Raw genomic sequence first — 12175 nt, 5'->3', positions numbered from 1 at the left:
GCAACGCTGGTGCGAACCTGGGAGCGCTCCGATGTGTGCTCCAAGGTGCGGCGTGCACGAAGTCGGACCCCGGTTTGCCCCGGGTGCGCACCTCGCGTGCACCTTGGTGCGCACACCTTGGCTGGGTTGCGCGCCCTGGTGGGCACCATGGTGCGCACCAAGGAGCGCTCCGAAGTGTGCTCCAAGGTGCGGCGTGCACGAAGTCGGAGCCCGGTTTGCCCCGGGTGCGCACCTCGCGTGCACCTTCGCCGCGGTGGGCACCATGGCGTGCACGAAGTCGGAGCCCGGTTTGCCCCGGGTGCGCACCTCGCGTGCACCTTCGCCGGGGTGGGCACCTTGGTGTGCAGACCTTGGCTGGGTTGCGCGCCCTGGTGGGCACCATGGTGCGCACCAAGGAGCGCTCCGAAGTGTGCTCCAAGGTGCGGCCTGCACGAAGTCGGAGCCCGGTTTGCCCCGGGTGTGCACCTCGGGTGGGCACCTTGGTGCGCATGCCTTGCCTGGGCTGCGCACCAGGGCGGGCTCAAGATGGCACCCGCGTTCCTTTTTTTTCACTATCTTTCAAAACGGAAATTTTAAAATCTCATTTTTTTTGCCTTTTTCTGGAAATTAGTGAAGGCAGCGCATCAAAGGTGCGCACCTCGCTGCCCACCACGGTGCGCAACGCCGGTGGGCACCCGGGAGTGCTTCGAAGTGTGCTCCAAGGTGCTGCATGCACGTTGTCGGAGCCCGGTTTGCCCCGGGTGCGCACCTCGCGTGCACCTTCGTCGGGGTGGGCACCTTGGCTGGGTTTGCCCCGGCTGCGCTCCGAAGCGGGGTTATTGGAGCGCCGCCTCTTTTTTTGTCGGAGCGTTTGGTGGGGTTTCTCGCATTGGCTCTTCCGAGGCCCGGTTGCCACCCTGGCGCGCACGAAGTCGGAAGTAGGGTTAATTGCCCGGGTGCGCACCTTTGCCAGGGTGGGCACCTTACCTGGGCTGCGCACCAGGGCGGGCTCAAGATGGCACGCGCGTTCCGTTTTTTTCACTATCTTTCAAAACGGAAATTTTAAAATCTCCTTTTTTTTTTGCCTTTTCTGGAAATTAGTGAAGGCAGCGCATCAAAGGTGCGCACCTCGCTGCCCACCTTGGTGTGCTCTGAGGTGCGCACCCGGGAGCGCTACGAAGTGTGCTCCAAGGTGCGGCGTGCACGTTGTCGGAGCCCGGTTTGCCCCGGGTGCGCACCTCGCCTGCACCTTGGCCGGGGTGGGCACCTTGGCTGGGTTTGCCCAGGGTGCGCTCCGAAGCGGGGTTACTGGAGCGCCCCCTCTTTTTTTGTCAGAGCGTTTGGTGGGGTTTCTCGCATTGGCTCTTCCCAGGCCCGGTTGTTGGGTGCGCTCCCACCCTGGCGCGCGCGAAGTTGGAAGTTGGGTTAATTGCCCGGGCGCGCACCTTCGCCAGGGTGGGCACCTTGGTGCGCACACCTTGGCTGGGCTGCGCACCAGGGCGGGCTCAAGATGGCACCAGCATTCCCTTTTTCTCACTATCTTTCAAAACGGAAATTTTAAAATCTCGTTTTTTTTTTGCCTTTTATGGAAATTAGTGAAGGCATCGCATCAAAGGTGCGCACCTCGCTGCCCACCTTGGTGTGCTCCGAGGTGCCCACCACGGTGCACAACGCCGGTACGAACCCGGGAGCGCCCCGATGTGTGCTCCAAGGTGCGGCGTGCACGAAGTCGGACCCCGGTTTGCCCCGGGTGCGCACCTCGCGTGCACCTTGGTGCGCACACCTTGGCTGGGTTGCGCGGCCTGGTGGGCACCATGGTGCGCACCAAGGAGCGCTCCGAAGTGTGCTCCAAGGTGCGGCGTGCACGAAGTCGGAGCCCGGTTTGCCCCGGGTACGCACCTCGCGTGCACCTTCGCCGGGGTGGGCACCTCGGCTGGGTTGCGCGCCCTGGTGCGCACCAAGGAGCGCTCCGAAGTGTGCTCCAAGGTGCGGCGTGCACGAAGTCGGAGCCCGGTTTGCCCCGGGTGCGCACCTCGCGTGCACCTTCGGCGGGGTTGCGCGCCCTGGTGGGCACCATGGTGCGCACCAAGGAGCGCTCCGAAGTGTGCTCCAAGGTGCGGCGTGCACGAAGTCGGAGCCCGGTTTGCCCCGGGTGCGCACCTCGCGTGCACCTTCGGCGGGGTTGCGCGCCCTGGTGGGCACCATGGTGCGCACCAAGGAGCGCTCCGAAGTGTGCTCCAAGGTGCGGCGTGCACGAAGTCGGAGCCCGGTTTGCCCCGGGTGCGCACCTCGCGTGCACCTTCGCCGCGGTGGGCACCATGGCGTGCACGAAGTCGGAGCCCGGTTTGCCCCGGGTGCGCACCTCGCGTGCACCTTCGCCGGGGTGGGCACCTCGGCTGGGTTGCGCGCCCTGGTGCGCACCAAGGAGCGCTCCGAAGTGTGCTCCAAGGTGCGGCGTGCACGAAGTCGGAGCCCGGTTTGCCCCGGGTGCGCACCTCGCGTGCACCTTCGCCAGGGTGGGCACCTCGGTGCGCACACCTTCTCAATGTTTTCTTGCCTTTTCTGGAAATTGGTGAAGGCAGCGCATCAAAGGTGCGCACCTCGGTGTGCTCCGAGGTGCGAACCCGAGAGCGCTCCGAGGTGCCCACGAAGTCGAAAGTCGGGTTAATTGCATTGTTTTCCCCGGGTGCGCTCCGAGGTGCGCAACATCGGCGCGCACCAAGGAGGGCTCCGAAGTGTGCTCCAAGGTGCGCACGATGGCGTGCACCTCTGGTGCGCACGATTCGGAGCTCGGTTTGACCGGGGTGCGCACACCTTGGCTGGGTTGCGCACCTTTTGTGCGCTCCAAGGTGCGCATGAAGTCGGAGCTCGGTTTGCCCCGGGTGCGCACCTTCGCCAGGGTGCGCACCTTGATGCGCACGCCTTGGCTGGGCTGCGCACCTTGGTGGGCGCCATGGTGCGCACCTTTCGTGCGCTCCAAGGTGCGCACGAAGTCGGAGCTCGGTTTGCCCCGGGTGCGCACCTTGGTGGGCGCCATGGTGCACTCCGAGGTGCCCAAGATTGGTGCGCACCAAGGAGCGCTCCGAAGTGCGCTCCAAGGTGCGCGCGAAGTCGAAAGTTGGGTTAATTGTCCGGTTTGCCTCGGGTGCGCACCTTGCGTGCACCTTCGCCAGGGTGGGCGCCTTGGTGCGCACACCTTGGCTGGGCTGCGCACACCTTGGCACCCGCGTTTCCTTCATTTTAAATTTTTTTTTTTTACAATCTCTCAAGTGGGAAATTCTATAATCTCAACTTTTTTTGCCTTTTCAGGAAACTTTTGAATGGAGCGCATCATTGGTGCGCTCCGAAGTGTGCTCCAAAGCTCTCTCCAGCTGCGTGCACCTGCCCCGGCCGCGCACCCGGCCCCGCCCAGCTTCGCTCACCTGTCCCGGGCGTCTGGTGCGGAACCTTAGAGTAAGAAACATCACCGTGCACCTTGGCCAACGTGCGCGACTCGACCGAGCGCGCACTGGCCGAGGTGCACACCGATTTCACCTGGGTGCGCGCGCAGCACCTCGGGCGCACCGGGGTGCGCGCACAACGCCCGGGTTGCACCGTGGCCTGTGTGCTCGGGGCGCCTCGGGTGCGCGCTCGGTGTCGCCCCCGCGCGCGCGGTAGTGCGGGCAGCGCACCCCGGCCCGGCCCGGCCCCGACGAGAACGCAAACGGGCAAAAGGTTTATTCAAATAGCATTGCGATGCCCGGCGAAAAACTAAAAAAGGGTGCAACACCGGGACTTCCCGGGAGGTCACCCATCCCAGTACTACTCCGGCCCAAGCGCGCTTAACTGCGGAGTTCTGATGGGATCCGGTGCACTAACGCTGGTATGATCGCACCCGTTATGAGCTTGTCGCAGTGTGTACTTAGCAAACCGCGACCCACGTGCGAATCCACCCCGGCCACCCACCCCCGTCGAGGTGCACACCCTCCCTCGCGAAGTGCGCCCCGTTCGCCAAGTGTGAGCCCTGCCCGGGTGCGCGCACCTTGCTAGGGCGTCGGGTGTGCACCCGGCCCGGCCTACGTGCGTGCACCTGTAGGGGGCGTCGTGTGCGTGCAGTGTCCCGTCTGCAACGCGGTGCCCACACACCACCTCGGGCGCAACGACCTGCGCTCACATGTGGGCCGAGTGCACCTTGGTGCATGTTCGGGGCGCCTCGGGTGCACGCTCGATCTTGCCCCGGTGCACCAAGGCGCTCGGTTTGCCCCGGGTGCGCACTTGGTGCAAGGTGGGCACCCAAAATAGGGATCAAGCACCAAAACACAAGTTTCGGGATGCAAAATGGGACCCAAGGACCACAAATGCGTTCCAAGACCCATGATGGGTCCACGAGAACAAAAATGTGTTCCGAGACTTAATAAACAAATATTGGGTTTTAGGAGAAGAAACATGCTCTGATGCCCAAAACGAGAATCGACCCCGAAAAGGCCACAGGCCAAAAGTGGGATGCGAGACAAAAAAAAATGGGACCCGAGGACCAAAATTGGGTTCCCAGGTCGAAGACAGGGCAACCGGACAAGAAACGACCTCTAAGGCTCGAAATGAGTCCCGACGACTAAAACTTGACAAGAAGCACCCATCAGGCACCCAACTCGACACCCATGGGATGCCGACCCACCCGGGCTTCCACCTAGCACACCTTGGCACCCACCCACCCTCGCACCCAACCTCGCACCCAACTTAGCACCTTTGAACCCACATTGGCACTCACCCTGACCCTGGCACCTTGGAACCCACATTGGCACTCACCTTGACCCTGGCACCCACCTTTGCACTCACCTTGGGACCCACCCTGGCTCCCACCTCGGCACCCACCCAGACACCCACCTTGGTTCCTTGGCACCCACCTTGGATCCTTGGCACCCACCCCGACACCCACCTTGGCACGCAACTTGGCTACTTGCCACCCACCTTGGCTCCTTGACGCCCACCCCGACAACCACCCCGTGACCTACCCTGGCTAGGGTTGGTGCACACCCACCCTGGTGCCCACCTTGGCACCCACCCTATGACCCACCTTGGCACGCACCTTAGTACCCACCCCGTTACCCACCCTAGGACCCACCCCGTGACCCACCTTGGCCAGGGTGGGTGCCTTGGTGCGCACAACTTGCCTGGGCTGCACACCAGGGCGGGCTCAAGATGGCACCCGCGTTCCGTTTTTTTCACTATCTTTCAAAACGGAAATTTTAAAATCTCATTTTTTTCTTTTTTTTGCCTTTTCTGGAAATTAGTGAAGGCAGCGCATCAAAGGTGCGCAATGCTGGTGCGAACCCGGGAGCGCTCCGATGTGTGCTCCAAGGTGCGGCGTGCACGAAGTCCGAGCCCGGTTTGCCCCGGGTGCGCACCTCGCGTGCACCTTCGCCGGGGTGAGCACCTTGGCTGGGTTGCGCGCCCTGGTGCGTACCAAGGAGCGCTCTGAAGTGTGCTCCAAGGTGCGGCGTGCACGAAGTCGGAGCCCGGTTTGCCCCGGGTGTGCACCTCGGGTGCGCACCTCGCGTGCACCTTCGCTGCGGTGGGCACCTTGGCTGGGTTGCGCGCCTTGGTGGGCACCATGCAGTGCACGAAGTCGGAGCCCGGTTTGCCCCGGGCGCGCACCTCCGCCAGGGTGGGCACCTTGGTGCGCACAACTTGCCTGGGCTGCGCATCAGGAAGGGCTCAAGATGGCACCCGCGTTCCGTTTTTTTCACTATCTTTCAGAACGGAAATTTTAAAATATCGTTTTTTTTTGCCTTTTCTGGAAATTAGTGAAGGCAGCGCATCAAAGGTGCGCAACGCTGGTGCGAACCTGGGAGCGCTCCGATGTGTGCTCCAAGGTGCGGCGTGCACGAAGTCGGAGCCCGGTTTGCCTCGGGTGCGCCCTGGTGGGCACCATGGTGCGCACCAAGGAGCGCTCCGAAGTGTGCTCCAAGGTGCGGCCTGCACGAAGTCGGAGCCCGGTTTGCCCCGGGTGTGCACCTCGGGTGGGCACCTTGGTGCGCATGCCTTGCCTGGGCTGCGCACCAGGGCGGGCTCAAGATGGCACCCGCGTTCCTTTTTTTTCACTATCTTTCAAAACGGAAATTTTAAAATCTCATTTTTTTTTGCCTTTTTCTGGAAATTAGTGAAGGCAGCGCATCAAAGGTGCGCACCTCGCTGCCCACCACGGTGCGCAACGCCGGTGGGCACCCGGGAGTGCTTCGAAGTGTGCTCCAAGGTGCTGCGTGCACGTTGTCGGAGCCCGGTTTGCCCCGGGTGCGCACCTCGCGTGCACCTTCGTCGGGGTGGGCACCTTGGCTTGGTTTGCCCCGGTTGCGCTCCGAAGCGGGGTTATTGGAGCGCCGCCTCTTTTTTTGTCGGAGCGTTTGGTGGGGTTTCTCGCATTGGCTCTTCCGAGGCCCGGTTGCCACCCTGGCGCGCACGAAGTCGGAAGTAGGGTTAATTGCCCGGGTGCGCACCTTTGCCAGGGTGGCACCTTACCTGGGCTGCGCACCAGGGCGGGCTCAAGATGGCACGCGCGTTCCGTTTTTTTCACTATCTTTCAAAACGGAAATTTTAAAATCTCCTTTTTTTTTTGCCTTTTCTGGAAATTAGTGAAGGCAGCGCATCAAAGGTGCGCACCTCGCTGCCCACCTTGGTGTGCTCTGAGGTGCGCACCCGGGAGCGCTACGAAGTGTGCTCCAAGGTGCGGCGTGCACGTTGTCGGAGCCCGGTTTGCCCCGGGTGCGCACCTCGCCTGCACCTTGGCCGGGGTGGGCACCTTGGCTGGGTTTGCCCAGGGTGCGCTCCGAAGCGGGGTTACTGGAGCGCCCCCTCTTTTTTTGTCAGAGAGTTTGGTGGGGTTTCTCGCATTGGCTCTTCCCAGGCCCGGTTGTTGGGTGCGCTCCCACCCTGGCGCGCGCGAAGTTGGAAGTTGGGTTAATTGCCCGGGCGCGCACCTTCGCCAGGGTGGGCACCTTGGTGCGCAAACCTTGGCTGGGCTGCGCACCAGGGCGGGCTCAAGATGGCACCAGCATTCCCTTTTTCTCACTATCTTTCAAAACGGAAATTTTAAAATCTCGTTTTTTTTTTGCCTTTTATGGAAATTAGTGAAGGCATCGCATCAAAGGTGCGCACCTCGCTGCCCACCTTGGTGTGCTCCGAGGTGCCCACCACGGTGCGCAACGCCGGTGCGAACCCGGGAGCGCCCCGATGTGTGCTCCAAGGTGCGGCGTGCACGAAGTCGGACCCCGGTTTGCCCCGGGTGCGCACCTCGCGTGCACCTTGGTGCGCACACCTTGGCTGGGTTGCGCGGCCTGGTGGGCACCATGGTGCGCACCAAGGAGCGCTCCGAAGTGTGCTCCAAGGTGCGGCGTGCACGAAGTCGGAGCCCGGTTTGCCCCGGGTGCGCACCTTCGCCGCGGTGGGCACCATGGCGTGCACGAAGTCGGAGCCCGGTTTGCCCCGGGTGCGCACCTCGCGTGCACCTTCGCCGGGGTGGGCACCTCGGCTGGGTTGCGCGCCCTGGTGCGCACCAAGGAGCGCTCTGAAGTGTGCTCCAAGGTGCGGCGTGCACGAAGTCGGAGCCCGGTTTGCCCCGGGTGTGCACCTCGGGTGCGCACCTCGCGTGCACCTTCGCTGCGGTGGGCACCTTGGCTGGGTTGCGCGCCTTGGTGGGCACCATGCAGTGCACGAAGTCGGAGCCCGGATTGCCCCGGGCGCGCACCTCCGCCAGGGTGGGCACCTTGGTGCGCACAACTTGCCTGGGCTGCGCACCAGGAAGGGCTCAAGATGGCACCCGCGTTCCGTTTTTTTCACTATCTTTCAGAACGGAAATTTTAAAATCTCGTTTTTTTTTGCCTTTTCTGGAAATTAGTGAAGGCAGCGCATCAAAGGTGCGCAACGCTGGTGCGAACCTGGGAGCGCTCCGATGTGTGCTCCAAGGTGCGGCGTGCACGAAGTCGGACCCCGGTTTGCCCCGGGTGCGCACCTCGCGTGCACCTTGGTGCGCACACCTTGGCTGGGTTGCGCGCCCTGGTGGGCACCATGGTGCGCACCAAGGAGCGCTCCGAAGTGTGCTCCAAGGTGCGGCGTGCACGAAGTCGGAGCCCGGTTTGCCCCGGGTGCGCACCTCGCGTGCACCTTCGCCGCGGTGGGCACCATGGCGTGCACGAAGTCGGAGCCCGGTTTGCCCCGGGTGCGCACCTCGCGTGCACCTTCGCCGGGGTGGGCACCTTGGTGTGCAGACCTTGGCTGGGTTGCGCGCCCTGGTGGGCACCATGGTGCGCACCAAGGAGCGCTCCGAAGTGTGCTCCAAGGTGCGGCCTGCACGAAGTCGGAGCCCGGTTTGCCCCGGGTGTGCACCTCGGGTGGGCACCTTGGTGCGCATGCCTTGCCTGGGCTGCGCACCAGGGCGGGCTCAAGATGGCACCCGCGTTCCTTTTTTTTCACTATCTTTCAAAACGGAAATTTTAAAATCTCATTTTTTTTTGCCTTTTTCTGGAAATTAGTGAAGGCAGCGCATCAAAGGTGCGCACCTCGCTGCCCACCACGGTGCGCAACGCCGGTGGGCACCCGGGAGTGCTTCGAAGTGTGCTCCAAGGTGCTGCGTGCACGTTGTCGGAGCCCGGTTTGCCCCGGGTGCGCACCTCGCGTGCACCTTCGTCGGGGTGGGCACCTTGGCTGGGTTTGCCCCGGCTGCGCTCCGAAGCGGGGTTATTGGAGCGCCGCCTCTTTTTTTGTCGGAGCGTTTGGTGGGGTTTCTCGCATTGGCTCTTCCGAGGCCCGGTTGCCACCCTGGCGCGCACGAAGTCGGAAGTAGGGTTAATTGCCCGGGTGCGCACCTTTGCCAGGGTGGGCACCTTACCTGGGCTGCGCACCAGGGCGGGCTCAAGATGGCACGCGCGTTCCGTTTTTTTCACTATCTTTCAAAACGGAAATTTTAAAATCTCCTTTTTTTTTTGCCTTTTCTGGAAATTAGTGAAGGCAGCGCATCAAAGGTGCGCACCTCGCTGCCCACCTTGGTGTGCTCTGAGGTGCGCACCCGGGAGCGCTACGAAGTGTGCTCCAAGGTGCGGCGTGCACGTTGTCGGAGCCCGGTTTGCCCCGGGTGCGCACCTCGCCTGCACCTTGGCCGGGGTGGGCACCTTGGCTGGGTTTGCCCAGGGTGCGCTCCGAAGCGGGGTTACTGGAGCGCCCCCTCTTTTTTTGTCAGAGCGTTTGGTGGGGTTTCTCGCATTGGCTCTTCCCAGGCCCGGTTGTTGGGTGCGCTCCCACCCTGGCGCGCGCGAAGTTGGAAGTTGGATTAATTGCCCGGGCGCGCACCTTCGCCAGGGTGGGCACCTTGGTGCGCACACCTTGGCTGGGCTGCGCACCAGGGCGGGCTCAAGATGGCACCAGCATTCCCTTTTTCTCACTATCTTTCAAAACGGAAATTTTAAAATCTCGTTTTTTTTTTGCCTTTTATGGAAATTAGTGAAGGCATCGCATCAAAGGTGCGCACCTCGCTGCCCACCTTGGTGTGCTCCGAGGTGCCCACCACGGTGCGCAACGCCGGTGCGAACCCGGGAGCGCCCCGATGTGTGCTCCAAGGTGCGGCGTGCACGAAGTCGGACCCCGGTTTGCCCCGGGTGCGCACCTCGCGTGCACCTTGGTGCGCACACCTTGGCTGGGTTGCGCGGCCTGGTGGGCACCATGGTGCGCACCAAGGAGCGCTCCGAAGTGTGCTCCAAGGTGCGGCGTGCACGAAGTCGGAGCCCGGTTTGCCCCGGGTACGCACCTCGCGTGCACCTTCGCCGGGGTGGGCACCTCGGCTGGGTTGCGCGCCCTGGTGCGCACCAAGGAGCGCTCCGAAGTGTGCTCCAAGGTGCGGCGTGCACGAAGTCGGAGCCCGGTTTGCCCCGGGTGCGCACCTTCGCCGCGGTGCGCACCATGGCGTGCACGAAGTCGGAGCCCGGTTTGCCCCGGGTGCGCACCTCGCGTGCACCTTCGGCGGGGTTGCGCGCCCTGGTGGGCACCATGGTGCGCACCAAGGAGCGCTCCGAAGTGTGCTCCAAGGTGCGGCGTGCACGAAGTCGGAGCCCGGTTTGCCCCGGGTGCGCACCTCGCGTGCACCTTCGGCGGGGTTGCGCGCCCTGGTGGGCACCATGGTGCGCACCAAGGAGCGCTCCGAAGTGTGCTCCAAGGTGCGGCGTGCACGAAGTCGGAGCCCGGTTTGCCCCGGGTGCGCACCTCGCGTGCACCTTCGCCGCGGTGGGCACCATGGCGTGCACGAAGTCGGAGCCCGGTTTGCCCCGGGTGCGCACCTCGCGTGCACCTTCGCCGGGGTGGGCACCTCGGCTGGGTTGCGCGCCCTGGTGCGCACCAAGGAGCGCTCCGAAGTGTGCTCCAAGGTGCGGCGTGCACGAAGTCGGAGCCCGGTTTGCCCCGGGTGCGCACCTCGCGTGCACCTTCGCCAGGGTGGGCACCTCGGTGCGCACACCTTCTCAATGTTTTCTTGCCTTTTCTGGAAATTGGTGAAGGCAGCGCATCAAAGGTGCGCACCTCGGTGTGCTCCGAGGTGCGAACCCGAGAGCGCTCCGAGGTGCCCACGAAGTCGAAAGTCGGGTTAATTGCATTGTTTTCCCCGGGTGCGCTCCGAGGTGCGCAACATCGGCGCGCACCAAGGAGGGCTCCGAAGTGTGCTCCAAGGTGCGCACGATGGCGTGCACCTCTGGTGCGCACGATTCGGAGCTCGGTTTGACCGGGGTGCGCACACCTTGGCTGGGTTGCGCACCTTTTGTGCGCTCCAAGGTGCGCACGAAGTCGGAGCTCGGTTTGCCCCGGGTGCGCACCTTCGCCAGGGTGCGCACCTTGATGCGCACGCCTTGGCTGGGCTGCGCACCTTGGTGGGCGCCATGGTGCGCACCTTTCGTGCGCTCCAAGGTGCGCACGAAGTCGGAGCTCGGTTTGCCCCGGGTGCGCACCTTGGTGGGCGCCATGGTGCACTCCGAGGTGCCCAAGATTGGTGCGCACCAAGGAGCGCTCCGAAGTGCGCTCCAAGGTGCGCGCGAAGTCGAAAGTTGGGTTAATTGTCCGGTTTGCCTCGGGTGCGCACCTTGCGTGCACCTTCGCCAGGGTGGGCGCCTTGGTGCGCACACCTTGGCTGGGCTGCGCACACCTTGGCACCCGCGTTTCCTTCATTTTAAATTTTTTTTTTTTACAATCTCTCAAGTGGGAAATTCTATAATCTCAACTTTTTTTGCCTTTTCAGGAAACTTTTGAATGGAGCGCATCATTGGTGCGCTCCGAAGTGTGCTCCAAAGCTCTCTCCAGCTGCGTGCACCTGCCCCGGCCGCGCACCCGGCCCCGCCCAGCTTCGCTCACCTGTCCCGGGCGTCTGGTGCGGAACCTTAGAGTAAGAAACATCACCGTGCACCTTGGCCAACGTGCGCGACTCGACCGAGCGCGCACTGGCCGAGGTGCACACCGATTTCACCTGGGTGCGCGCGCAGCACCTCGGGCGCACCGGGGTGCGCGCACAACGCCCGGGTTGCACCGTGGCCTGTGTGCTCGGGGTGCCTCGGGTGCGCGCTCGGTGTCGCCCCCGCGCGCGCGGTAGTGCGGGCAGCGCACCCCGGCCCGGCCCGGCCCCGACGAGAACGCAAACGGGCAAAAGGTTTATTCAAATAGCATTGCGACGCCCGGCGAAAAACTAAAAAAGGGTGCAACACCGAGACTTCCCGGGAGGTCACCCATCCCAGTACTACTCCGGCCCAAGCGCGCTTAACTGCGGAGTTCTGATGGGATCCGGTGCACTAATGCTGGTATGATCGCACCCGTTATGAGCTTGTCGCAGTGTGTACTTAGCAAACCGCGACCCACGTGCGAATCCACCCCGGCCACCCACCCCCGTCGAGGTGCACACCCTCCCTCGCGAAGTGCGCCCCGTTCGCCAAGTGTGAGCCCTGCCCGGGTGCGCGCACCTTGCTAGGGCGTCGGGTGTGCACCCGGCCCGGCCTACGTGCGTGCACCTGGAGGGGGCGTCGTGTGCGTGCAGTGTCCCGTCTGCAACGCGGTGCCCACACACCACCTCGGGCGCAACGACCTGCGCTCACATGTGGGCCGAGTGCACCTTGGTGCATGTTCGGGGCGCCTCGGGTGCACGCTCGATCTTGCCCCGGTGCACCAAGGCGCTCGGTTTGCCCCGGGTGCGCACTTGGTG

General features: G+C 63.5%; 2 non-coding genes across 2 annotated transcripts; both read right to left on the bottom strand.

Moving 5' to 3' along the window:
• Nucleotides 1–3736: 3736 nt before the first annotated feature.
• On the bottom strand, nucleotides 3737–3855 carry LOC131868907 (5S ribosomal RNA). Its single transcript, XR_009367308.1, has one exon. It is a non-coding gene; the product is annotated as a 5S ribosomal RNA (ribosomal RNA).
• Nucleotides 3856–11672: 7817 nt separating this feature from the next.
• LOC131868906 (5S ribosomal RNA) lies at nucleotides 11673–11791 on the bottom strand. Its single transcript, XR_009367307.1, has one exon. It is a non-coding gene; the product is annotated as a 5S ribosomal RNA (ribosomal RNA).
• Nucleotides 11792–12175: the final 384 nt, after the last annotated feature.

Source organism: Cryptomeria japonica, unplaced genomic scaffold (genome assembly GCF_030272615.1).
Source record: "Cryptomeria japonica unplaced genomic scaffold, Sugi_1.0 HiC_scaffold_224, whole genome shotgun sequence".
NCBI lineage: Eukaryota > Viridiplantae > Streptophyta > Pinopsida > Cupressales > Cupressaceae > Cryptomeria > Cryptomeria japonica.
The sequence above is the reverse complement of the archived record's forward strand: the minus strand, read 5'-3'. Positions and strand labels throughout refer to the sequence as shown.